Here is a 12,621-nt window from a genome sequence, read left to right as displayed (position 1 = left end):
AGAATAAGGGTCCTAGAGTGCATAAACCGGATGGAGGAAAAAATCAACAACCTCTGCAAGAAGCTAGAAGAAACAGATGAAAAAATCAACAACTTAAGTAAGACCCAAGAAGAAATGAAGAGTGATATAGCTGCAATGAAAAACTCCATTGAAAGTATCAACAGTAGACTAGGAGAAGCGGAGGACCGAATTAGTGAATTAGAAGACAAGGAAGCAAAACACACCCAAACTGAACTGCAATTGGAGAAAAAAATTAAAAGACAGGAGGAGAGCCTAAGGGAGCTTTGGGACAACATGAAACGAAACAACATACGAATAATAGGGGTACCAGAACAACAGAAGGATGAACAAGGATTAGAAAACCTATTAGAAGAAATAATATCAGAAAACTTCCCTGAGGTGGGGAAGAAAAAAGTCACACAAGCCCAGAGAGTCCCAAGCAAGGTGAACCCGAAAAGACCCACACCAAGACACATCATAATTACCATGGCAAACGTTCAGGACAAAGAGAGAATCTTACAGGCTGCAAGAGAGAGACGGAAAGTTACATACAAGGGATCTCCCATTAGATTGTCAAATGATTTCTCAACAGAAACACATCAGGCCAGAAAAGAATGGACAGAAATTTAAAAAGTGATGCAAAGCAAAGGACTGAATCCAAGAATACTCTATCCAGCAAGGCTATCATTCAAACTTGAAGGGGAAATAAGAAGCTTCACAGACAAAAAAAGCCTAAGGGAGTTTATCACCACCAAGCCAGCAATGCAAGGAATGCTAAAGGGACTGGTATAAAAATAAGAAATAAAAAGCTCAGAAAGAAAACAGCCACACAAAAACAGAAATGGCTACAAACAAGTACCTTTCAATAATAACTTTAAATGTAAACGGACTAAATGCTCCAAACAAAAGACATCGAGTGCCTGAATGGATAAAAAAACATGACCCAAACATCTGCTGTCTACAAGAAACCCACCTCATTAGAAGGGACTCACACAGACTGAAAGTGAAAGGATGTAAAAATATCTTTCAGGCAAATGGAAAGGAAAAGAAAGCTGGGGTAGCAATACTTATATCAGACAAAATAGACCTCAAAGTGAAGGCCATAACAAGAGATAAGGAAGGCCACTTCATAATACTAAAGGGATCAATACAACAAGAAGATATAACTCTGGTAAACATATATGCACCCAATGCAGGAGCACCCAAATTCATAAAAAAACTCCTGGAAGATATCAAAGGAGAGATCGACAACAATACAATCATAGTAGGGGACTTTAATACACCACTGACAACACTGGATAAGCCCTCTAGACAAACAATCAGCAAAGATACAGCAATCCTAAATGACTCACTAGATCAGATGGACTTAATAGACATCTTCAGAACACTTCACCCCAAAGCCAGGGAATATACATTCTACTCAAATGCTCATAAGACATATTCAAAAATAGACCATATATTGGGTCACAAGCAAAGTATCCACAAATTCAAGAAGATTGAAATCATAAAAAGCGTCTTCACAGACCATGATGGCATAATATTAGAAATAAACTACAATAAAAACAACCCAAAATACTCAAACACCTGGAAGCTGAATAGCATGCTATTAAATATTGATTGGGTTACCAATGAAATCAAAGAAGAAATTTGAAACATCCTGGAAACTAATGACAATGAAAACACAACAATCCAAAACCTATGGGACACAATGAACGCAGTCCTGAGAGGGAAGTTTATAGCTCTACAGGCCTATCTCAAAAAACAAGAAAAAATGGTAGTAAATCAGCTAACTCTACAACTCAAAGAATTAGAAAGAGAGCAACAAGAAAACCCCAGAGTGAGCAGAAGGAAGGAGATAATAAAGATTAGAGCAGAAATAAATGACATAGAGACCAAAAAAACAATACAGAAAATCAATGAAACCAAGAGCTGGTTCTTTGAAAGGATAAACAAGATTGACAAACCTCTAGCCAGACTCACCAAGAAGCAAAGAGAGAGGACCCAAATAAACAAAATCAGAAACGATAGAGGTGAAATAACAACAGACCCCACAGAAATACAAATGATTGTTAAAAAATACTATGGACAGCTCTACTCCAACGAACTAGACAACCTGGAGGAAATGGACAAATTCCTAGAAAAATACAACATTTCAAAACTCAATCAGGAAGAATCTAAAAATCTCAACAGGCCAATAACTATGGAAGAAATTGAAGCAGTCATCAAAAAGCTTCCAGCAAACAAAAGCCCAGGACCAGACGGCTTCACAGGGAAGTTTTACCAAACATGCAAAGAAGAACTAAAACCTATCCTCCTCAGACTATTCAAAAAAATTCAAGAGGAAGGAACACTTCCAAGCTCATTCTATGAAGCCAGCATCACCCTAATACCAAAACCAGGTAAAGACAACACAATGAAAGAGAATTACAGGCCAATATCCCTCATGAACATAGATGCCAAAATTCTCAACAAAATCTTAGCAAATCGGATCCAGCAGTACATCAGAAAGATCATACACCATGACCAAGTAGGATTTATCCCAGGGATGCAAGGATGGCACAATATCCGCAAATCAATAAACGTGATACATCACATAAACAAATTGAAAGAAAAAAAAAAACACATGGTCATATCAATTGATGCAGAAAAAGCATTTGACAAAATTCAACACCCATTTTTGATAAAAGCTCTCAGCAAGGTGGGAGTAGAAGGATCATACCTCAACATAATAAAAGCCATATAAGACAGGCCCACAGCCAACATCATACTCAATGGACAAAAACTAACACCATTTCCCCTAAGAACAGGAACAAGACAGGGATGCCCCCTCTCACCACTCCTGTTCAACATAGTACTGGAAGTGTTAGCCATTGCAATTCGGCAAGAAGAAGAAATAAAAGGCATCCAAATTGGAAAAGAGGAAGTAAAACTGTCCTTATTTGCAGACGACATGATATTATACATACAAAACCCTAGAGACTCCATCAAAAAGCTATTAGACTTAATACATAAATTTGGCAATGTAGCAGGATACAAAATTAACCCGAAGAAATCTGAGGCATTTCCATACACCAATAGTGAACTTTCAGAAAGAGAGATTATAAAAACAATACCGTTTACCATCGCACCAAAAAAATTAAGCTACCTAGGAATAAACTTAACTAAAGAGGTAAAAGACCTCTACTCAGAAAACTACAGGACGTTGAAAAAAGATATAGAGGAAGACATAAACAGATGGAAGAACATACCGTGTTCATGGATTGGTAGAATCAACATCATTAAAATGTCCATACTACCCAAAGCAATCTATAAATTCAACACACTTCCCATTAAAATACCAACGGCATACTTCAGAGATCTAGAACGAACTCTCCAAAAATTCATCTGGAATAAAAAAAGACCCCGAATAGCTACAGCAATCCTGAAAAAGACCAAAGTAGGTGGGATCTCAATACCAGATATCAAGTTGTATTACAAAGCCACTGTTCTCAAAACTGCCTGGTACTGGCACAAGAATAGGCATATAGATCAATGGAATAGAATAGAGAGCCCAGAAATCGGCCCGAACCAATATGCTCAATTAATATTTGACAAAGGAGGCAAGAACATACAATGGAGCCAAGATAGTCTCTTCAATAAATGGTGTTGGGAAAATTGGACAGATATATGCAAGAAAATGAAACTAGACCACCAACTTACACCATACACAAAAATAAACTCAAAATGGATAAAGGACTTAAATGTACGACAGGAAACCATAAAAATTCTAGAATAATTCAAAGGCAACAAAATCTCAGACATATGCCGAAGCAATTTCTTCACTGATACAGCTCCTAGGGCACTTGAAACTAAAGAGAAAATGAACAAATGGGACTACATCAAAATAAAAAGCTTCTGCACAGCAAAAGAAACCATCAACAAAACAACGAGAAAACCCACTGTGTGGGAAAACATATTTGCCAATGTCATATCTGATAAGGGCCTAATCTCCAAAATTTATAGGGAACTCATACAACTCAACAAAAGGAAGATAAACAATCCAATCAAAAAATGGGCAAAGGACCTAAATAGACATCTTTCAAAAGAGGACATTCAGAAAGCCAAGAGACATATGAAAACATGCTCAAAGTCACTAATCATCCGAGAGATGCAAATCAAAACAACAATGAGGTACCATCTCACACCTGTCAGACTGGCTATCATCAACGAATCAACAAACGACAAGTGCTGGAGAGGATGTGGAGAAAAAGGAACACTTGTGCACTGCTGGTGGGAATGCAGACTGGTGCAGCCACTATGGAAGACAGTATGGAGTTTCCTTAAAAAACTGAAAATGGAACTCCCATTTGACCCTGTGATCCCACTTCTAGGAATATATCCCAAGAAACCAGAAACACCAATCAGAAAGGATATATGCACCTCTTTGTTCATAGCAGCACAATTCACCATAGCTAAGATCTGGAAACAGCCTAAGTGCCCATCAGTAGATGAATGGATTAGAAAACTGTGGTACATCTACACGATGGAATACTATGCTGCTCTAAAAAGGAAGGAACTCTTACCATTTGCAACATCATGGATGGGACTGGAGAGCATTATGCTAAGTGAAATAAGCCAGTCAATGAAGGAAAAATACCACATGATCTCACTCATTCATGGATAATAGAGACCATTATAAACTTTTGAACAATAATAGATACAGAGGCAGAGCTGCCTCAAACAGATTGTCAAACTGCAGCGGGAAGGCCGGGGAGGGTTGGGGGGCAGGAGGTAGGGGGGTAAGAGATCAACTAAAGGACTTGTATGCATGCATATAAGCATAACCAGTGGACATAAGACATTGGGGGATAGGGGAGGCTAGGGGACTGTCTAGGACGGGGGGATAAAATGGACACATATGTAATACCCTTTGTAATACTTTAAGCAATAAATTAAAAAAAATAAAATAAAATAAAATTTCCATCTTAAAAAAAATAAAATAAAAAAAAATAAAAATTACATGACCTAATAAAGAGTAGCATATTTTCTTTAATTTGTTGTTTATTTGCTGATAGCCATATAAAACAAAATATAAATTTATTTAGCTAAACGTGTAGGTGAAATAATATTTGTGGTTTGTGTCTTCCATTTTCATATGACACCTTCCTCCCACACATCTTCCTGTTTCCTTACTCACATGTCTTGACATCTAGTCTATTTAGCATCAGTATGCCTCAAATATTATTTCTGTATGTAAAGTAAGATACTCAGATTAGATAAACTCCAAGGATTAATAAAACAAAAGAATAAAATCTATAAGAACAACTCAAGAAAAAAAAAACAGAGTATTATTCTAATTATTTCCTTGCTCACAACACTCAGTCTCTTATCTGTCATGAAACTTAATGTCAAATCAATAGTTATATTTTTAGTTTGGAATTTTATACTTTGTCCTACTATATATTCTGCTTGCTAAAGAATCTCAAATTTAACTTACAGAATAGTGTGTTCACCTAATATGTTATTGAAAAATCCAATTTTATAGAGTGCCATTTAAACAGAAATGTCAATTTTCAGTAACAAGGGTAACTATAATAATGTTTAATGCCTCAGTGACTTTTTACCAGCTAAAATGCCCTTTATCATATATGCCTCCTTTATTTCAAATTCAAAAGTGAATCATTACCCTTTGACGAGCATTCCATCACATTGGACACTGTAGCTAAATTTTTCTGTTTAACAGTCTCATTAATTTTTGCTGCTTTTCTGACCTACCCTGGTGTATTCATTCAGAGAACAGCTATTGGCAAAAACAAACAGCAATGATGACAAAGCTCTAATGTAGTTACTATTCTGGGTATGAAGTTGCACAAGCTCTCAAGGAGTTGACCATCTGGAAAACCCAATAGTATCTGCAGACAAACAGCCATTCTACAAAGTAGAATGGTTCCAGTGCCATGTGAGTGAAACAAAAGAAGTACTGTCATCAAGTCAGGAAAGAAAAGATCCATTCTGGCTGGAGTGATCATGAAGGTATCAGAGAAAAGGAAAATTTGAGGACGGTCTCAGAGAACAGAAAATAATATCAAGAGGTATAGCTGTAGACCAGGCCACCTAAAGCACACACTCAATTTATGGTGCTTTGCAATGTATAAGTGGGAGGGATAAGAAAGGCAGATAAGCAAGCTTCCTACACATCTCCCTGCCTTCCTTCCTCTTAAGTACACCATGAGTGGTCAAAAGAGTTAAATAAAGAAGAATGCTGAGAAGGTGATGGGGACACCTCCAGAAAGTAAAATTATTGGCACTAGAGAGTAAGGACATACGATCTTTTCTCTCATGATTTCAAGAGGGTTTGAACTAGATGCAAGTACTGAACTGGTCTCAGGTCTTCTAGAAAGAACACTATAGTCTTCCAAAAGCAACAATTCAACATTATCCTAAGGCTGAGATGAAGTAATGCACAGATCAGAAAGCTCATGCAGAGTTTCCTTAGGGCAAATCACCAATATGGTTATTAAAGAAAATCTTTATCTTTATGACCTTTGCTCCTACCCAGTGTCTGTGTGTTTATGTGTATGTGTGCCAGTATCTGTGTATCTATGTGTATGTGTGTGTGTATATGTGTGTGTGCATGTAGAAAATAATTCTAATTCACTGCTATATATGTGCATAGACACATGATATTGCAGTGAGTAGATAGCTTTAGGTAATGGGAATATTTTAAATAAATCAAACTTATAAATAAATCACTTCTAATCGCTTGGGGATTATTGTGTACATGGAACTGGTCTGACCCCTGAATGTGAGATTTGTCATCAGCAATGGCAATGGGCCTGAAAGCAGGAAGATGGCAGAGCCACACCGAGCGCTATGAGAAATGAGGCAAAAGGGCTTTGAACATGCAGTTGCCCCAAGCACTCAAGAGAGATGATTTTTCAATCTGACATAATGGAAGTCCCTAGAGAGATCCATTTTTCATTCCGACATGACTGAGATAATAAGTCAAAAGTTAAAATACGTAATATGAGGCCCAACAGAAAGAAAACTATTTCTATTTCAGAAATGGCAGAATACAACCTGCTTCGTGTTGGCTTAAATGGACATTCTTTTCCTTTAGAAGCAGACCAGTGACATTAGCTCAAAAGTACAATTTCTAAGACTAGAATTCATTTAAAAAGACAAGAGAAAAATGCTATGTGAATTTGACTCTATGTGAATACACTAAGATAATCGCACCATTTGAGAAATTGTTTTTAATGAATAAATACAATGATGACAGAACAAAATTAAACAAACAAAATTCTCTTTAGTAAGATGGGAAGATCCTTGTCTCAAGGTTAGACTTCATTTTTCACATTATTTTTGCATATTGGCAGACAAGTAAAAAGTAATTGATATTAATTTAGTAAATTTTTAGTAGATCAAATTTGGGATATAATTTAATTCTGATACTCATGAACCATATATAAAACAAATAAAATCTAGTAAGATGAAAATGTCATGATAAGTTTTATATATACTGTTTATTATACTGAGACCAATCTAGAATTAAATGCTGATGGAAATGCAGATAAAAGGGGAGAATGACATTAAGGGAAGATATTAAGGAATAATGATTAAAGGGATATTTTTTAAATATTATTTAGAAAACTAAAACATTAAAGCTCTGGACTACATCCTTATCTGAGATGTCTGAAGTGGAGCCAGATTCACAAAAATCATTATGGATTATGCCACTGCCTATTATAGTGCATGTTGTGGTTTAAGGGTTATTAGCTAAATTGATCTTAATATAATAATAAAAAATGGTTCCCAAAAAGTCCCTACAAAATAGCAAAACTTTTTCAAATATCCAAATTCCAATAGCTCCCAGAGATGAGAGCCAACATAACCCCAACACATTAGCACCTTCTATAGAAATTATTGACTTTTCACTTTTTCTCTGGGACCCAACTATTATCACAGAGACATTTTACATTCACCTCCAATATGTAACTTATTTAACAAAGTTCTTCACCTGGGTGTGTATCAAGACACTAGACAGATAAGCAAAGATATATCCAATTGCATATTGACTCCCGAATTCTCTAACTAAGCTTTTAAAATCTCTCCAACAGTATGCATACTGTTTACCAATCACATCTTCCATTATAATTCAACATAATTTCTCCAGGCTACCCCAAATCAATATTTTCTTATTTTCCTTTTTTTTCTTTTACAGGTTTTGCTTGTTTCCACGTCTCTGCTTTTGTACTTGCTCATCTTTACCACTTGTATGTTTTTTTTTTTCTTTGTGTTGCTGTATTGTGCCCCTCTTGTTATTCAGAGCACTGATTGAAGTTCAGGTCAACAAGGAAATCTTGCCTTAGGTAACTCAGTTGCCTCTCCGGATGAGTTTTATTTCTATCTTGTCAACACGTCACCCCTCCTTTGATAAAACACAAATTTGTATGGGAGTTTTTGTATGCTTATGTTTTTATTTAATTTTCTTTTGTTGAATACCCTTGGCGTTCCCCTTTCTTTTGTATCATCCATGTGTTCTGCAAGAGTATGCATACTCAGTAACTATTAGAGTAAAGGCAGATAGCAACACCATACTACTGCTCTCTACTACTGTCTCAGAAACTTGCAATCATCTCTATTATAGTTACATTTGCCTAATTATTGAATATATAGGTTCACATATTGTTGATGAATCATTCAGTCACCTCTCTACTATTGCCAATTTCTCTTGCTATGAATTCAGAAATTGTAAGGCTTTCCCTCAAAATAATCAGAGTTTCCACTACCTTGCTCTGCTATCATTAGAATTCTACCTAATACAAATATCTCCTGAGATCTAGTCAATAATCCTCTATATCCTTAGTTTTTTTAAATATATTTTATTGATTTTTTACAGAGAGGAAGGGAGAGGGATAGAGAGTTAGAAGCATCGATGAGAGAGAAACATTGATGAGGTGCCTCCTGCACACCCCCTACTGGGGATGTGCCCGTAAACAAGGTGCCCCGCAACCAAGGTACATGCCCTTGACCAGACTTGAACCTGGGACCCTTGAGTCCGCAGGCCAATGTTCTATCCACTTAGCCAAATTGGTTAGGGCTGTATCCTTAGTTTTTAAGGGACTTTCTGGGAGATACAGTCAGGAGGCAATAAGGCAGGTGGATGACCAGAAACTCAGACAGGAAAGGGTCAGAACTGAGGGAAGTTCCTCCCTTCTATCACCTGTCTAGACATGGACAGATCCTGTCAACTCTGTGATATGAAGGCAAAAGCCTGATGAATCCTGGGTTCTATTTAGTCTGATAAAGGGCCAAAAAAAAAAAAAAATCCCCTCCCATATGATCCAAAGGGAATCCCTTCTCTTCTATCCTGTGAGTAGCTCCCACTTACTAAAAAAGTAAGTAACAGGTACCCAGTATGTCACTGGATCTTAAACCCAAAACACAAATAGCCAAACATCTTCTATTGAACTTTCCATCAGAGTGAGTGTAACAACTGAATCTCTCTTTCCCCAGTGAAAGGTAACAAACCCTTTTGGAAAATGGAGATCATTTCATATTCAACCTTATATCCCATCAAACTCAAGTCCAAAGTGGCTCACAAACATCCTATCTAATAAAGAGGTAATATGCAAATTGACCATCACTCCAACATGCAAGATGGCTGCCTCCATGTGGATACAAGATGGCTGGCAGGATAGGACAGTTAGGGCTGACAGAGCCGGCAGAGGAGGGCAGTTGGGGGAGATCAGGCCTGAAAGGGAGGGCAGTTGGGGGCCATCAGGCCTGCAGAGGAGGGCAGTTGGGAGGGACCAGACCTTCAGGGGAGGGCAGTTGGAGGGAACCAGGCTGGCAGGTGAGGGCAGTTGGGGGTGACCAGCCCTGCAGGGGAAGGCATTTGGGGGGAACCAGGGCTGCAGGGGCAGATAGTTGGGGGTGACCAGGCCAACAGGGAAGGGCTTAAACGGGCAGTCGAACATCCCTCAAAAGGTCCCAGATTGGAGAGGGTGCAGGCTGGGCTGAGGGGCATACCCCCAATTCGTGCACAAATTTTGTGCACCGGGCCTCTAGTAGTATTTAACTTTTTCATCCAGTGACCTCTTCCTGTTCCCTTTAACTTCTCCCTTTGCCCCAAACACACTAACTTCTCAGAGGCAAAGAACAGCAAATGCCCATTATACTGCACAATTACAGATCTGACTAGACCATAAGGCTGCTACTTGGGCAACAAAAGTAAAGTAAATAGACACTTTAGTTCTTATCGATCTTTTCCCTCAATTACTGAATTTCCCCTTCATGATCATTTCTTTTTAAAATAAAATCTTTATGGTTGAAAGTATTACATATATCTCCCTTTTTTCCCCCAGTAACCCCATCTAGCCCACCCCTTCCTCACACCCCAGGTCTCCACTACCCTATTGTCTGTGTCCATGGGTTATGCATTTATGCATACAAGTTCTTTGGTTAATCTCTTCCCACCCATGCACCCATCTCCACCTTCCCTCTGATATTCCACAGCCTGTTCTATGCTTCTATGTCTCTGAATCTATTTTGTTCATCTGTTTATCTTGTTCTTTATATTCCACATATGAGTAATATCATGCGATGCTTGTCTTTCTCTGACTGGCTTATTTCACTTAACATAATACTCTTCAGGGCTCTCCATGCTGTCTCAAAGTGTAAGAGATCCTTCTTTTTTTACTGCTGCATAGTATTCAATGGTATACATGTACCACAGCTTTTTTATCCATTCATCTACTGATGGGCACTTGGGCTGTTTCTAGATATTAGCTATTGTAAATTGTGCTGTTATGAAAATAGGGGTGCATACATTCTTTCTGATTGGTGTTTTGGGTTTCTTCAGATATATTCCTAGAATTGGGATCACTGGTTTAGTAGCAGTTCCATATTTAATTTTCTGAGGAAACTCCATACTATTTTCCATAATGGCCGCACCAGTCTGCATTCCCACCAGAAGTATACTAGAGTTCCTTTATCTCCACTTGCTCACCAGCACTTGTCATTTGCTGATTTGTTGATGGTAGTCATTCTGATAGGTATGAGGTGATACCTCATTGTCATCTTAATTTGTATTTATCAGATGATCAATGACTTTGAGCACTTTTTCATAAGTCTATTGGCCATTTGCATGTCCACTTTGGAGAAGTGTCTATTTAGGCCCTTTGTCCATTTTTAATTGGATTGTTTGTCTTCCTTTTGTTAAGTTGTATTAGTTCCTTATATATTTTGGACATTAACCTTTTATCCAATGTATGATTGCTAAGTATGTTCTCCCATGACGAGAGCTTCCTTTTCATTTTGTTGATGATTTCTTTTGCTGTGTGGAAGCTTTTATTTTGAAACTATTTATAAAAGACCAACTCCATAGATTCTCATCTCTCCTGCATGTCTAAGAGCCTTTATGAGTTGCTTCAAATTGCAAGTTGGCAAGAAATATAGAGGTTGGTGATTTCAGAAATAAAGAATGTTGTTGGGCTCTAGCTGGTTTGGCTCAATGGTAGATCATTGGCCCTCAGACTGATGGGTCCCAGTTCAATTCAGGTCAAGAGCACATACGTTGGTTGCAAGCTCAATCCCTTCCACCCTGATCGGGCTGCCTGCAGGAGGCAATGAATTGATGTGTCACTCTCACATCAATGTTTCTTTCTCTCTGTGTCTCCCCCTCTCTTCCATTCTGTCTAAAAATCAATGGAAAAAATATCCTTGGGTGAGTATTAACAACAAAAAAAATGCTGTGGGACTATGGACTTAGTGTGGGTCCAGTTGAGTGTTAATGGTCATCACTGCCACCCTGCAGTCACATTAATAAAAGATTTTCATTTATAAAATGTATATAAGCTTTGTACCAATGCTATAGATATTTATATAGTTCCTGGTTACTATTTGCAATTTGTGTCTACAACATTTGATCTTTTTCTAATGGCTAGAGGATGCTGCCTCTGTTAATAGCAAAAACTGTTATTTCCTCCTGGGGAGAAGTAAACATGCATATCAAATAATATGAGGTTTAGAAGGAGACTGAGTATGTATCTTAACTTCTAGATGAAAAATAGAGTCCCAGGGAGACACATTAGAGCGTAATTTTCCCAGGACCTCCCACTCACCCCCCAGGACTCTCATGGTCCTTCCTGTCTCTGCATGTTTCTTTCTCTCCTACATAATTTTTCTTGCAGGCACCACTAATTCTTGAGATCCACAGGGCATGATTAGGTCCTAATCCCCAACTTGGAAAAATATTACCATTAGACTATGGCTCAGAAGGTCATAGTGTCTTTCGAACTATTTTACCGGGCACTATTTCTAAAGGCCTTTTTCTGTATCTGCAAATGATATTTGGTATCTAGTCTCATTTGTCATAGATGACTACCTTCTTACTGTGAACTTGTTTTCAGATACTCTTATATTTCCCTGTAAGTTCATGCTATTAAATCTTTCAAAATACACAGTGGCCCACTGGAAAAAGAGTTGTGCTAACTTAAATTGCTCTCTGGCACTCCTCATCCCTCCTAACTTCTTTAATTTCCTTTATTTTATGTATAAGACATTGTTATTAGACCCCAGGGCTTTTGCGATGTGATAATCCTGTGATAAGAATGGCACATTGAGCAACCTTCATCA

The sequence above is a fragment of the Myotis nattereri genome (assembly GCF_964212035.1).
Source record: "Myotis nattereri genome assembly, chromosome: 3".
In the NCBI taxonomy this organism is placed as follows: Eukaryota; Metazoa; Chordata; class Mammalia; order Chiroptera; family Vespertilionidae; genus Myotis; species Myotis nattereri.
Note: the sequence above shows the minus strand (reverse complement) of the source record.